This window comes from Tinamus guttatus, unplaced genomic scaffold (assembly GCF_059628265.1).
Source record: "Tinamus guttatus ecotype Peru unplaced genomic scaffold, ASM5962826v1 Tinamus_guttatus_pri_ptg000634l, whole genome shotgun sequence".
Lineage (NCBI taxonomy): Eukaryota > Metazoa > Chordata > Aves > Tinamiformes > Tinamidae > Tinamus > Tinamus guttatus.
This window is the reverse complement of record NW_028289168.1, coordinates 131,057-146,600: the sequence shown is the minus strand read 5'-3', so window position 1 is coordinate 146,600 and position 15,544 is coordinate 131,057.

Sequence of the window (15,544 nt, the reverse complement as noted above, 5' to 3'; positions counted from 1 at the left end):
TGGGGACGATGCATGGGGGAGAGGAAAGACGAGCACATGCAGGGGCTGCGGGGGCTCTACCTGGCTGCTGCCATAGCTCAGCCATTCCATGGGCTCTGGCACATTCTCTGCAGGCCCCCCATTCATGACAGCAGCCTGCAAGAGAAAGGGAGGTGTATGCAGGACAGGTCTCACATCTAAGAACTCTGGCCCCAGGACCTCTCTTCCTGTATTGGAAAACAGGAAACCAGAAGGGGCCAGGCCTAGGCCCAGCTCCCCTCATGCGGCTGGAAGCAGCAGTAATACCTGTAGGGCACAGCTGGAGCTCTCCCACTCCATAGGCTCCTCTTTGTCCAAGCTAACCAGGCCTTGAATACCGGGAGTCTGGAATAGAGCAGGAGAGCTTGTGGGGACGGTCATGGTGGCAGCGCTGGCTCTGTGCGCGGGGCCTCGTGTCCCCTGCGTGCGCGGGGCAGGCGGTGCACAGAGCCAGGGCACCAGGCTCAGGCAGCAGCCCCCGAGGCCTTGGCCGCTCCTGGCCCTGGCGCAGCTCTGCCCCAGCACCCAGGCCTGCCAGAGCTCCCTGGCACCTCTGCCACCAGCCCTGCGGCTGCTCTCGCAGAGCCAAGCGCCAGCCGTCCCCGCGCAGCCTCTGCCTGTGTGCACAGTACCTGCATTGAGCTCTCCCAATCCATGGCTTCGACTTCAGCGTTAGCAATTTTTTTCACTCTCCTGACTCTGCAATAGAATGGGATTGTTTACATTTGCAGCCATGAGCACCAAGTGTCGCGCGGTGGCTTTGTGGCCTCCCCTGGGAGGCATCGCGCAGTCTGCCCTGCAGCCCCTCAGCTCCCCTGCATCTCATGGGCACCACGGGTGGCCCCTGGTGCTGCGCGGCCCTGCTGCTCACCTGGCCTTGCTGCTGCGTGGCCAGCGCTGGGGCCACTGTGAGGCGCAGCTCTGGGAAGCATCCGTGTTCCCGTGGCGATAACTGCCCCTCTGGGATGTTCCACTGCTCCGTGGGGGGAGGAGGGCAGCGGCAGGGGCCAGGGGGGCCACCGTGAGGAAGGGTCTGCATGTGCTGGACTCCCCCTGGCACTGATGAGCCTGGCGGCAGAGAGCAGTGCGTGGCCTTGGGCTTGCTGGGTGCCAAGGAGGGCTCCTCACGCAGCCCCATGGTGCTGCTGGCGGCTGCCTGCCCAGAGGCCAGGCTCCCCTTGGGGCTCTGCTTCCAGCCCTGCAAGCAGCCTTGAACACCTTGATCTCGAGAGGTCCCTTCCAAAGTCAACCCTTGTCTGACAGTGTGACTCGGGAGGGCTCTGCGGGCACCCAGGACAGCAGCGATGTTGGAAGGGCAGCGGTGGGGTTTTGTCAGGCCGTAAGACCTCTTCTCCCGTGGCACTGAGTTGTCGCCATGAGCAGCTGGCAGATGGCCCTGCAGATGGCAGAGGGACAGAGCAGCCTCCATCGTGGTCCCCAGCACGGGGACTTTCCTGGCAGCAACCCATTTCTGCACCAGCTCCCTCTGGGGACACTGCCCACCATGACACCGTCCCTGAGCCTGTCCCAGCCCTGCAGGGCCCTGTGTCCCCCAGGGGCTCGGGGAGTTCGGCCCTGCATCTCCAGGCCCCGTGTCCCTGGGGCGTGACAGCTTCCCTTTGCCTGTGGCTTGGGCACTGCGGGAACACGTTGTGTGCGGCACCCGGAGAGTTGAGGGCTGCCCCGCGGTGGGGCTGAGGCTCCTTCCCCTTTGCACATCCCCTGGGACATGTGTGAATGGAAGTGCCAGAGGGACATTTTTGCTTTTGCTCCCCTGCCCCTGGTGTGTGAAATCCTGGGGCTCCACAGTCGCACCTGCAGTGGGGATGATTTTGTACCTGAGCTCGCTTGGAAACAACACGCAACACTTAAACAATGATACAGGAATGTATATTTAAACAACAGCAACATTCATAAAAATATCATAATGAAAATAACAAGAATAGCAACAGCAAAAAGATCAGCCATAAATTAACTCCCACGCCATAAATTAACTCTTCATTCACTGCTGAACTGCTGCTGGAGCCAAAGCAACCAGGGTTTGACGTTATCCCAGTTCCCTGTTTCTAAGAATGGGCTCATGGAAGAAGGAGGTAGGGGGAGAGGAGGATGAATTACATAAGCAAATCCCCTCTGGTCTATAAACCCTGGCACATCGCCCTCTGTAAAACTGGAAATGGACAATCAAACTGCACTTGCACTTCCAGCTCCAAGCGAGATGAGGGGACAGGCTGCCTTGCCTTCAGCAAGTCCAGCACAGGTTTTCCATCCTTGGCAAAGAGAGTCCTTGAAAATATATTTACCAAGCTTGGTCCCTGGATAAGGGGAGTCATTCTTTCTGAGCTGGCAATGTCAAAGATGCCAAGAGCCCTTCTGTTGGCATCAGACAGACCAACATGTAGGGAGCAGAATGGAGCCTGCTCCATCCCTTGGCAGTCCTGGCTCAGGGACCAGGTTCCCAAGGCAGCTCCTCCCGCTCTGCGGAGGCTTCGGGGTTTCCTGTGAGGGGCCCATTTTGGGAGCGCCTCTCGGGTCTGTGAAATGGAGGGTGAGCAGAGGGTGCTCCCAAGCCAAGCAGGGACCACACACAGGCCACGCCGTGTTCAGCCACCCTCCCAAAATGCTGCTGACATATTCCAAGAGAGGAGCACACTTGAAAGGGACAGCGACATTGCCAAAATCATTTCCAAAATTCAGCAGTTCCACTCAGAATTAAAAATTTACGTGGAGAAATTTGTCCATGAGGCTCTGGAAACCCTGAAGAAGAAGGTTTACCCTGGTAAAGCCCTTGAAAGACAGGTCAGAAGACAGCACTATGGAGAGTGGCCCCAAGGAATGATTAGAAGAGCAGTGTATTTTGCCTCTGTCTGCAGGAGATACAGGTGTGCATTGCAGAAGATAGGTGGCGAAAGAGCCCAACTGGAGAGATGAGAACGGGAGCAACCTGGGGCAGGTCTTTGCAAAACCAGAAGCAAGGAAAACTCCTACTGGCAAGTTAGTGGAGACACAACCAAGAACAAAACTGCCTTCCGTCATGATCCCTGGAATGGACGTGCTTTCAGAGCATGAGGCAGAGTCTCAAGAATCTGCAGAGAAACATTCAGCTCATCTGCTTCCATCCATCCACCAAAGCTCTGAGCATCTTGCTCAGAGCACACCCGAAGGCTGCAGAAACCTCTCGCTTTCCCCTCGCCACCTAATTCAAGACCTCGTTCTGCACTGCTGGATATCCAACCAAAAGCGAGCCAGATTGCACACGAGCTCCTTTCCCCTCCAGGGCTCAGCAGTATTGCAGGCAGCTCCGAAGCCCCCTTCCCAGAGCAGAGCTGGCAGGAGACCAATGCAGGTAAAGCTGGTGACGGACAAGCCAGACCAACGTGAATGCTGAGAGAGGGGATTACCGAGGCAGAGCATAAAGATGTCACTTCCAAGCACTGTGTGGACGTTCCTGTATTCCTGTGCTGCTCTGGTGATTTACGCCTTGTCATGACAAGGACCAGCAACTGCTGCGAGACCTTGTGCCCAAGTCGCGAGGCAGACGAGCCGAAGTTCTCCGCAAGCAGCCTACGTGGGGCAAGGGCTCCAGAGCGCCTTTTCTCGGGGCAAGGGACTTGGGGCACACCTGGGCTGCCTAGGCATCATCCGAGCAGGGAACGGTGTTCCCACCGCTTGCACTCACACGTGCCATCGTCTAATGCCTCCTTCAGCCCCATTTTGCTTCTGCCTGCCCTAAGGCCCCCCAGGATTCTGTCACTGGGAGCACCGCAGTTCAACAACACTTTGTCCAAAGTATTTATTTAAATGGAGACCTCTTCCTTACCTGGCCACTCTGTGTGCAGGAATCAAGCAACATGAAGCATGGAACAGGTAGCGGTAACAAACACCACGGCAACGCGGTACTTCCCGGGACACACTGAGCAGCAGACTAAAGGCAACGGCTATGCCCAGCCTAGGTGCTTTATGCCTGCAGTTCAGCAGTGTTGAGAGACTTCTCCAGTCACACCAACCACAAATAGCATGTGCTCAGCAGACAACAGATGACACCTTATGTCCCACAAATGGCTTGCCAGTATATGACACCTCAGAAGCCTCGTTGGTCCTCGTAAGAATCCTACCACATGTCACAGGAAGGATGTTTGTTCACTTGTTGCTCTAGTTCTTCCTAGAGAGCATCGAGGCCCATCCAGAGCACCCATTATGGACGAAATACTTGTTTAGAAGGGATTGAGCAGCTGAAGACTTTCAACAGCCTCTCTTTCCACGTTCCCTTTGGTAACATCATGTAGGGGAAGGGACAGGCTAAAGACCCATGGTCATAGCACCCATCTGGATGGACACGTCCTGTCCAACCCATTACAACGCCAGCAATCTCCCCCACAATGCTGAGGCAGAGGTAGGAACATCTCTGGCACAAAGCGAGCTCTGAAAATGCTCAGTGAGATTTGCCGTGTGTGCAACCTGAGCTCCAAGGCTCCTGCCTGCACAAGCCTCTGCCTGGGGAAGACCGGCATGGTCTTCTTTTACTATTAATATCTCATAATCCAGGAATGAAATGATACAGCTAAAAAAACAATAATCTTATGATACACTGGAGTTTGGCAACAGACAAAACACTACACGAGGAACAGAATAGCTATTAAGAAAAAGATACATCACCAATTGGCTAAATACGTTACCATCATCCAGATCCGCAGTTGCTGGGGAACCCCTCTTGCAGGGAGGATTTGGGAGCAATTGGAAGGTCTTACATGGTGCGTCCATCCGTAACTGAGGTCTCCAAAGTCGCTGCAAGAGCGTACAGTTTTTACAGAACCAAATCAGCAAAACTTGCATTTTCTTTGTGAGTGGTAATATCACGTATGACATGCTTTCCCTATCATCCAGGACCTGGCCAGAGCCCTGGCCTCGGAGGGGAGAGTTCCCTTCAAGGCCCAAGACACCTTGCAGGCCCACGAGGGGAAGCAGCAGAGCTGCAGTTTGTGGGACGCAGAGCAAAGGGCTGCTGGGGATCTCAGTGCTGGGGCGGGATGTGCGTGCGTGGGGCGTCTGTCCCGCGGCGGGGGGAGACGGGCGGCAGGAGCCTGCGTGTCCCAGCACAAGGGAAGCCCGGAGGGTTCCGGTGGGCTGAGGGGCGGGAGGGCGGGTGCTGCAGCCCTCTGTGACACGGCCTGGGCTCACAGGGGGACATTGCGCACGGCGTTGCGGACGCTGCCCTGCGAGGCCGCGCTGAGCCCGGGCGCGTGGCTGCTCTCGCCAGCTCTCCGCTCTCGGCAGCTGCTTTGCAGTCAGCAGAAGGCAGAGAGAGGCGCTCGCTGCGATAGCGCTGCGGGGCTTGCGACAGTTGGGCAGGGGAGGAGCGCGTGCCAGGCACGTGGCACCATGGACTGCTTCTCCTTCAGCTTCTTCCTGTCGCTGTCTCCACGCCTGGCAAGATTTCAGAAGGAAGGTAAGGCCAGGAGGTCCCCGCCAGGCGGTGGTGGGCAGAGGACCATCCTCTGGCCGGGGTAGGAATGCGCTGGCAGGTTTTGTCCAGACGAGGGTCAGTCAGTTTGTGAGGAGGAGCTGAAGGGAAAGGAGTCCCACACTTAGAAGAGGCGGGTGCTCCTGTGGGCTCTGCAGAGGCACTCAGCAATGCTTGTGTTAGAGATGGATCGTTTCCTTTGGAGGATCTTGCAGTTGCCTCCTCCTGAGCTTGGCCCCTTGTCAGTGCAGCCTCTGCATCTGGTTTCTGCTGCGCGCAGCTGCTCCTGCCTCTGGAGGGGACGGGAATGTGCTCCGAGCATGGAGACACCTGCCCATTGCGGATGGGAGGCTCCCTCGTCACAAGGCTTCCCTAGGTCTGGAGTTTTGTCTCCATACCCCTGCTGGGATGAGCAGAGGGCTTCTGCTTGCAAGTCCACTCAAATGTCAGCTCAGCAGGGCCCTCCAGCACAGGGCCCCTGGGGGATGGTGGTGGTGGGTGCCACCTGCGGCTGCTTGAGCGGGAGCGGGTGAGATGGGGGTGATCTTGCTGAATCCCAGCATGGCACGTCTTTCTCTTGCCCCACAGATGTCATTAGAGTTTGGGAGAGCGTGTGCGAGTGCTACCACCAAGCACTCATGCTCAACAAGGTGAGTCTGCATTGCTCTTCCCCCCGAAGAGCTGCCTGCCCCCTTCCATCCTGACACTGAACATCACCATCCTCCTCCAGAAGCCCTGAAAGCAGGAAAAAGGCCCCCGACGGAGCCTGCAAAGCGCCGCTGCACAAGCAGTGTGTGAGGTCGCTCCTTTGGAGCCTTCTCGAGCTCTCCCCATCACACACGGCCACAGAGGCTGTCATGCTCCTCAGATGTTCCCACATGGTTGTCCCTGCTTGGAGCTGCTGAGGCTGAGGGTGGTTTAATCCGCTTGTCCCTCACCAAGCGGCTCCTGGAAGTGAGGGGGACGTTGAGGGGGAAAAGGGTGGAGTGCCGGGCTCTTCTCCAGAGCTCTCCCCAGGGCTCCATCTTGATGCCCTTTGGAACCTCAGCGGTGGAGAAGCCACCAAGCTCCTGTAGTGTAAGCTGTCAAGTCACCAGTGGCTTCTTGTGCTTGAAAAATTACCCTGTGTGCACCCTTCTTGCTCCTCTCTTTGCAGACTGTCAAGCTACCAGGTGTGGGTCACCTGTACGTCAAGCAGGACTACTTCTGCTATGTGAACAAGCAGGCGTTCAGTGTTCAGAGACCCATGTTTCACCTGTATGAGACAGTCGTGATGAAGAACAAGCTCCGCTACAGTAACAGGCCGTTTCCTGGTAAGAAGGGAGATTCAAGTGTGTGCTCAGCCTTGTGTGGCAGCGGGGTCCGTGCTAACCCATTTGGTAAAAGCTGAGCAGAGCGGTGAAGCAGAGCTGGGAGGGGTGGTCTCCCCCACGGCCATGCAGGGCTCGAGGACCCCGTTGGTGCTGGGTGTGGGTCAGCTAGGGGTACGGGCCGTGTTGGGGAGGTTCTTCCCTTGCGCTGAGGCCGTGTCCTCTTTGGAGGGAAGAGCCGCGCGTGCGGGGCCGGGGCCGTTGTGCCCGCAGGCAGGAGGTTGGCGGCTGCGAGGAGACAGGGTGAAGGGGAAGGGGCCGAGACGCGTCCTGCGGGGGCGGCCGCGGTGCTTGCGCGGGGCTCGCAGCCGGCTGCAGGGCTCTTGAGGTGCTGTTGTTGCTCGCTGCTTTGCTTGCAGGCCCTTTGGAAGGCGCGGAGCTCAACTACACCCGCATCGCGCTGCTCACGCGCATTCCTGAGCGCGACGTGCGCGCTTGCGTTGACGCAGCCCTGCAGTGGCTTGAGCAGGCTTTGGCTGAAGGAAAGGATTTCGACTTTGTTTTCCCGAACATCGGCGTTCTTGTGTGCCGAAAAAAGAACATCGTCATGAGATTCTTGGAGGAATTTATCCAAGAAGTGGATACGACGGGGAACCTGGCAAAATCCTTCCTCACGGTGCGTTGGGGTTGTTTCCAAGGCTCCCTCTGCTTCTTTGGGAATGGGCTGAGTGTCTAGCCCCTGGGGCTGCCCTTCCTTTTGAGGAAGGGCCGGTGCCCGCAGAGCTCTGGCCTGGCCTGGAGGAGCCAGAAAGGCCAGCAGCACCGGCCCCGCTTGGCCGAGCTTTGCTGGGCCGTGGCCATGTGCTGGGCCTGGGGCTGCTGTTGTGGGAGAGCCCTTGGTGAGGGAGCTGCGGAGAGGCAGCTTCTCGCGCGAGCGCTGGGCAGTTGGTGCCGTTGTGAGCAAGGGGCCCGTTGTGCGCAGAGGAGCTCACGCGTCTCTGCGCCTCTTGCAGAAGCGAAAGCTGCGGCCTCTGATCATCAGCAGCGCAGAAAGGGCTGTTTTCCGCATGCCTCTGGAAGGGGTCTTTGTGTTCCCACAGTGAGTATGTTTGCTCGTGCCGGCGCTGACGGCGCAAGCGGCTTCTCCTCTCCCCTTCGTTACGGCTGGCGAGAGCTGCTGAGGGCCCTGTTGCCAGCCCGTGTCTCCTCCCGAAGCTCTGGGGAAGAACTGGGTCCTGCGTGGGGTTGTCAGGGCAGTCCGTGCTCCCTCTTGCTTCAGTGGCCCTCCGTGCGTCTCGGGGTGGAATGACGTGCGGGAGGACCTGCTTTCCATTCCCACATGTGCTGTGGGAGAGGTGCTTGGGCACTGCCTGGCATAGCCACACCTTCATCTGCTGCTTCCCTTTCTCATGGGGAGTCTAAAAACAAGAGCCAACCAGGCAAAGCCTAAGATGTCCCTCCTTCCTGCATGTGTTTTGTCCCCCTGAAAAAGTGGATCCCTGTCTGACCTAGAAAGGGCCCTGGATGGAGCCTCTTGTGCCCTCAGCTTCCCCAGCTCCACTGGCATCTTGTTCTGTCCTCTGCTTTGGAAAAGCGGAGGTTTGGGAGCAGCTCTCCACTCCATGTGTGAGCAGCTGCTCAGGGGAGGCCGCAGGGGCTTGTGCTGCCCCTTTCTGAAACTGCTCTCACCTTCTTGCCTCCAGGTTTGTGCGGAAATTCCTGCTTTCTGCAAAGAAAGCGTCATCAGAGCGGGCTGGTAGAAAAGGTACTGTAGCACAGCACACACTAGAGGCAGGGGACGAGGGACTCTGTGTGTGGGTCCCTGGGACACCGGAGGGTCTCCCATGCCAAACAGCCTCTCTCCAGTGGGGCAGGAGTCGAGCCGACCCCATTGCAGAGTGTGGAGTAGAGAAAGGAATGGCCCAAGAAGTGCTTGGGACCAGAGGGCCCTTTAGAAAGAAAGGGTTGCACAAGCTGAGGGGTGGGAGAGGACTGAGGAGCGCTGAGGAAGCCGGGCTGCGAGGCCGGAATAGCCGGTGCTCGGTCAGCCGCAGCCTGTGAGCGCGCAGGCCGGCACGTCCTGCTCGTGGAAGTGTCCCCGAGGGGCAGGTGTGCAGAGCTTCCTTGTTCCCTACCCGCAGGGCGCCTTGCTGCCCAAGGCTTCCTATCCCGCCAAGCTCTTCCTCCAGTGCCGAGAAGGGAGGAGGAGGAGGAGATGGCAGAGAGGATGGCCAAGGACTGGTGGGCTGGAGCGCGTCGCGTGAGGTGAGGCTCCTCCAGAGGTGTCTGCGCTCGCGTTGTGCTCTGGGCCTTACGCAGGGAGCTGTTGTGTTGCACTCGCTGCCTGGTCTCGTGCTGGGCAGCTCTTCTTGTGTCTCGGGGCCTTTAGCCTTCTGCTGCGGGGAGGCGCGTGGCCGTTTTCAGAGCCTCCCACGTGAGACAGTTTTGCCTCTGTGCCCTCCTAATTTATAGGTTTGTAGATAAGCAGAAGACCAGAGAAGGCGACGCCAAGGAGAAGGGTGTCCAAAGAGGTGACGTACCCGGTGAGCCCGCTTTGCAGAGGGGGGACACCAGGCAGGGGTGGGAGGAGGAGCCCGTGGGGAGCAACGTGGTGCTCTGGAAAGAGAGGGCTGGGAGCCAGAAAGGGACAAGGGGCTGCTAGGAGGGCTGATTCAATCCCTGGTTGGCCTTGCATGCAGTGGGCAGCCTGTTCTCCTTGTGGGAGGTGTCCTGCAGATGCCCTTGTGAAGAGCTTCTGTGCTCTGTATTTGCAGGACGTCCTGCTGGAAAGCGCCTGCTGTTGCGAGCACGGGTTTCTCCTGCGCGCCCCAGGCATGCAGGAGTGATGGGAGCAATGCTGCCCAAAGCAGGGTGCGCAATGGGAGCAGTGAGGTGAGGCTCCTGGCGCCACGGCTTGGGGAAGCCTGTGCTCACGTTGGGTTGCTTTGTGAGCACAAGCTGCAGAACCTGCTCCTCATGGGAGCTCTGGTGCTTTTGCAGTGTGCTGCCACCAGCAGTGGGGATCTGTGCACAGAGAGCAGGAAAATTTGTCAAGGAGACATCTCCTGAGGCCACACTCCCTGCTTTGGACAGGCACAAGAGAGACCTGGTAGGTGGTGGGGATTTAAGCAATGCTGGTGTCAGCCTGCCGAGTAGAGAAGCAAATCTGTACGGCCAGGGAGGCCTGGAAGACCCCTTGAGATGTGTGCATTCCCTTAGCTCCTTTGGCCACAATCTTTGGTCTTGTGAATGGCTCCATGTGTTTGTGCCCTTGGCGTTCCTGCTTGCCTGCCCATGGCCATGAGGGAGGGACAGAAGCGATGTTTGTGAGGGGAGCAGTGTTGCCCCTGACCTCCTGTCCGTCTGAAACGGCTCCTGTCTGCTTGTCTGCCGCAATAGCTGCGACCTGAAGCAGAGCAGCGGCAGCTGCAGCACCACGGTGCCTTTCAGCGGGGCCACAGGAGGAAGGAAACTGGAGGCCGTCCTGCGGGAATGGTGGTTCCTCCTGGCCTTCCATCTATATCGGAGAAGAAAGCGTCACCAGGCCTGGAGATGCCACGGCAAGAGTAAGTGTGTGGCGTGTCCCAGCACGGCCTGGCGTTGCTGAGCGCCCAGGAGCAGCGTGGGGTGTGCGAAGGCTCCTGCTGCCCGGGGAGGAGGTGCCAGGCACCGCTTTGCCCGGCTCCAGGGTGGCTGGGCTCAGCTCCAGGGAGCGCGTGGGGCTGGCGCTGGCTGCAGGGGCTGCGGGCGGCAGCGGGAGCGCGAGTGCAGGGGCTGCGGGCGCGCGGGGGCAGCCAGTGTGCAATTCCTCCCTGTCCTTGCAGCGTGCTGCCGGCGTCAGCCCGCCGGGGTCTGCAGCGGGCGCAGCCCTATGAAGCCTGCCAGGAGGAGTCGAGCTGGCTGCAGGCCCAAGGGCTGTGGAGAACGGGCCAGCAGCCCTTCCTCTGGTAAATGCGTGCCAGTGCCGGTGCCTCTCTCCTGCGGGGCCGCTCCGCTTGTCCCGCCGGTGGTTCCGGAGGAAACGCTGCGCTTGGCTGCGGGCGCCGTGGCCTGTGGAGCGGCGGCTGCAGGGATGGGGGCTGCAGGGGCTCTGCACGCTGCGGCTGCCGGCACCAGTGACTGAGCGGCTTTGGCTTTCCCCCGTAGTGTCGGGAAGAAGATGGAGACCCAGGAAAACAGAGCAAAGTGCGAGGTCTTCCCGGCGCTGCGGCACACGCGGGAGCAGTGCAAGCAGGAGAAATCCCAGAGACCTGCACCACAGCCCTGAGAAGTGACTCCCGAGGGGCCGTGCGGACACCGCAGCTCCCACTGGGGCCTTGGCAAACGCTTCCGTGCCCGGAGAAATGCAAAATAAAGAGCACTGCTGCCTGCTCCCAGCTGGAGGAACCTCACAGTGTGCGGGTCGGGAGGGTGTTGGAAAGGGAGCTCCGTTTAAGGTCCTGTGCCCTGGGCAATCCTGATGCAGGAGCAGAGCCGTGGGGCAAGGGCAGGACCCGTGCGGGCCTGAAGGGGAGATGGGGCCACGTGAGGGCAGCTGGGGGCAATAGAGCAGAGCTGAGGCCTTGGCACTGGCCAGGGAGGAGATGGGAGCACGCAGGGAGGGGAAGGGTGATGGAGACTGGCTTGGAAAAGCAGCTCTTGGAGCTGTGTCGCGCACTCAGCTCCATAGGTGCCTCCTGGCCGTGCGGTGGGATTTCCTGTGATCTCAGGGCCCTCAAATGCCTCCTCTCTGTCGCAGTTGTGGTGGCCAAAAACACAAACAAATTGGGTAGATGCAACGCAAACCGCGCTTTATCGGTCTCCAAGTACATTATTTATAGCGAGCCTTCCTCGTCGTGGCTGCTGCTTATTGGTGAGGACTACAAAGGACAGTAGCTAGTAACAGAGTTATGATCGGATGATTCTGAGCTTGGCCAGTTTCTGTTCCGTGGCCAAAACCTCCTTAAACTTGTTAATAACTTTCTGCTGTCTCCGTATGAATTCCGTGTCTCATAGATACGCTCTAATCTTTTTAAGACTAACGTTCTCTGCTAAGGGAGCCAGGGATTCCACAGACTGGCTGTAATCCCTGACAATTCCCCTTTTTGTATCTGTGCTACAAAAATGGCACTAACTATGGATCATGCCGTGGATTGCATCAAGCCTAATTGACTAAGCGCCGAGCTGCCCTGGTGAAAAAAGTGATGAGATAATATAGCCTGTTGGTGTTTGTTAGGGAGAGGACCCAAGGGCACAGCAGACACAAGGGCATCAGCCCTAGCATTGCCCTCAGTGGAAAAAAAGAAAAAAAAAAAAAAAAAGGCAATGCAGTATAGAATGCTTGAGGTTGGAAGGGACTGTAATCCCTGACAGTCCATGACTAGGCAGAAGATACTGTGGGGGCTGGCATGGTGATGGCTTTGGGGTTCCTACTCAGTTCTCTTGTGATCTCCAAAGGGGAACAAAAGTCCTTACAGGAGGAAAGAGAGAGGCCTGCAGGCCCCTCAGGAAGGCCCGCTCGGTGCTGCTCTTCTCCTTGGAAGGAGCATGGAGAAAGGCTGCCCAGAGAGGTTGTGGAGTCTCCTTCTCTGGAGATCTTCAAAACCCGCTTGGATGCAGTCCTGCGCCACGTGCTTTAGGTGTCCCTGCGTATGCAGGGGGGTTGGACTAGATGATCTCTAGAGGTCCCTTCCAACCCTAAGCATTCTATGATTCTATGATTCTATGAAATGGAAGGAGCTGGGGCTCCTGCTCAAGGCAGCGCAGGCCTGGCAGGTTGGCAAGTGCCTGGTAAGGACAGCCCCAAAGCCCCCAAGACCTGCCCTGCAGAAGGGCCATCTACCCTTGTCCTCTCCCTCCTCGCCAGCCTCCCTGGTGCCAGCCCAATGCTGTGGGCTCTGGAGCTGCACATGCGCTCCCCTTCCTCCAGCACGCTGTCCCGGAGGGCTCTTCCCAAGGGCCATGATCTCTCACTGGCTCAAGGATGGGGAAGGAAGCCCTGGCCTAGGACATGACGTGATTAGCGTTGAGGTCCAGAGCGATCCCCCCAAAGCAGCCCGCTCTTCTGACCCGGGTGGCAGCATGGCCTTAGTGCCTGGCAGGGTGGGAGCACGGCCAAGCTGCAGCACGGCAGGGCACCAGGAGATGGGGCACCGCAGTGATGCCAGGAGAGACCTCGGGTAATCAGTAGGCTTGGAGTGAAGCAGTGAGGAGGGGGGAAAGGGCCAGGGGTTGGTGGGGGTTTACAAGGGATAGATGCTCTCCTGCTCTGTGGGCTGCAGCTGTGCCAGATGTTGGCTGTGGGCTGTGGTGGATGCCTTTCACCTGGAGCAGGAGCAGGGCACCGCACTCTCCCAGGAGCCTAGAGCCTATGGCCTGTTGCAGAGCCCTGACAGACCCCGTCCTGCCAAAGCCCTTGGCCTTGGCAGTGTGTTGGGGAATTCCTGGGCACCGGTTAGCACCCATCTTGGTCCTTCTGGCCCTCTTTGGAGACCTTTGGGATTCTCCACACCTAAGGGTCAAAATTGGGTGCAAGGCTTTGTGCTGGAGAAGCCCCTTTTTTCTGGTGCCCAGACGGCTCCTGAGCAGAGCTGGAGCTCCATCCACCTCCAGGGCAGCCCAGCAAGCTCTCGAGAGCCTCAGCCTGTGTTTGACTGTGAGGGCTCAAATAGCTGCTCCTGGCAGAGAGACGGAAAGCATGCCAAGGATAAAGTGGGAAAGAGGGAAAAGGCAAAGGAAAAGAGGGAGGATGGAAGGGAGGAAGGAAGAAGGGAAGAGAAGGAGATAAAGGGAGAGAAGGAGGGAAAGAATGGGAGAAGGAGAGAAAGAAAGAAGGGAAGAGAAAGTGTAAGTGAATGAAAGCAAGCAGAAGGAGAGCAGCAGAGGGAAAGAGAAGGAGAGAGAATGATAGGCAGATAGGAGAGAAAGAAAAGAGAGACTTGAGAGAAAGGGAAGTAGAGAAAGGGAGAGGGAGAAAGAGCGAATGAGAACAAAAAACAACGGAAAGGGCAACATGGGAGGGTTATCTCTGGACAACTAGAAACGCTCCCGTAACTTGGAGGGCTGCTGAAGGCGTAGCACTGGTGGCGGGAGGAATGGCCTAAAGGCCTTGAAGTTCTATTGCTTCTGTCCTTTGGATAATCTTGTGAAGACAAGGAGGTTGTTTGGCAGCAGCTTCAGTGACACTGTTTGAAACTCCTAAACTGGCGCAGAAGGATGGTAACCTTGCCTTCCACCTGCAGCAGCCTTTATTCCATGTCCTCCTAATGAATGAATACTGCACAGGCACAAGTCGTGGCGGGTCACAGTGGTCCCCGTGGCCCCTCACCCTCCCAGGGCTGGTGCTGGCTGGGTCTGTCCCTGTGACCATCAGTACCTTTACCACCACGGTGATTTCTCTATTGGGCCATCTGCAAGATGCCACTGTGAGTTCGGGCTGTCCCATGGGGCTGGAGGGTTCCCCACAGTGCCCCAGCTTCCCCAGTGCCATGGGAGGTCCTGGCTCCATGGCACCTCTGCCCTCCTGCCATGTCTCTCTGCAAACGCTGATCCTGCCAAGGTGTTGGGCAGTCGCTCCCACATACCCTTCTTTCATGGTGGTGGTGACGGACTTGGGGCTTGGGTTGGCGTCAGGAAATCCCAGCACGGGAGTCTCAGTCGCTCCTAACAGCTGTGCTGAGCGGTGCCGACAGCTTGACCACAGCCTCATCACCTCGGAACTGCTGTAGGGCTGCATGTCCCACTGCGCGGTGTGTGATGTGTCCACAGGGCGGCCAAGAAGAGATCTACTGCCAGTTGGAGAGCATCTTGTGTGGCTCTAAGAGCTGTCTGCAGAGCTCTGTCGCAGACACGGTCATAGCAGTGGTGTCTGCAGACCTGCAAGCAGCCCAGGTGAGTTTGTTCTCTCTTAGGGAGGCTCCGGATGCCAGTGCCCACCAGGGCTCAGGAGAGGGGCAGGATCCCCAGCCTGTCCTGGTGTACTCTCTCCCTGTAGCCTCTTTGTGGAGGTGTTGGAGCTGCTGCTGGCCAGGAGCCTGGAGTACCAGTGGCTGCAGCTGCTGCGGGAACGTGGGCATGGTTGGCAGCGCCCCAGGCTCACATGGCCGGCATGTGTCTCCTGGCAAGGTGAGAGCCCCTGGCGGGGGCCGTGCTGGAGGAAAGGCTGCCAGGAGCTGGGGCCTGCCCTGAGCTCTGCTCCTGTGTGAGTGGTGTCTGCACCGGGATGGGCGCAGCTGGGAGCGGTGCCGTGGGGCCATGCTGTGTGAGCACATGGGCGGTGAAAAACCAACAAGGCCAAGTGCAAGGTCCTGCACCTGGGGAGGAATAACCCCAGACACCAGTACAGGCTGGAGAACAACCTTCTGGAGAGCAGCTCTGCAGAGAAAGACCTGGGAGTCATGGTGGATGACAAGTTGACCATGAGGCAGCAGTGTGCCACAAGGATGATCAGGGCCTATAAGGAGAGACTGAGGGAGCTGGGCCTGTTCAGCCTGGAGAAGAGAAGGCTGAGAGGGGGTCTGATCAATGTCTGTAAGTACCTCAAGGGAGTGAGGAGGATGGTTCTCACCTCTTTTCAGTGGTGGCCACTGGCAGAATTAGAGGAAATGGCCAGAAACTAAAGCATGAAAAGTTCCGCAGGAACTTGAGGAAATAATTCTTAACAGTGAGGGTGCCAGAGCACCGAAATAGGTTGCCCAGAGAGGTTGTGAAGTCTCCTTCTCTGGAGATCTTCAAAACCCGCTTGGACACAGTCCTGTGCCACATGCCCCTGTGTGTG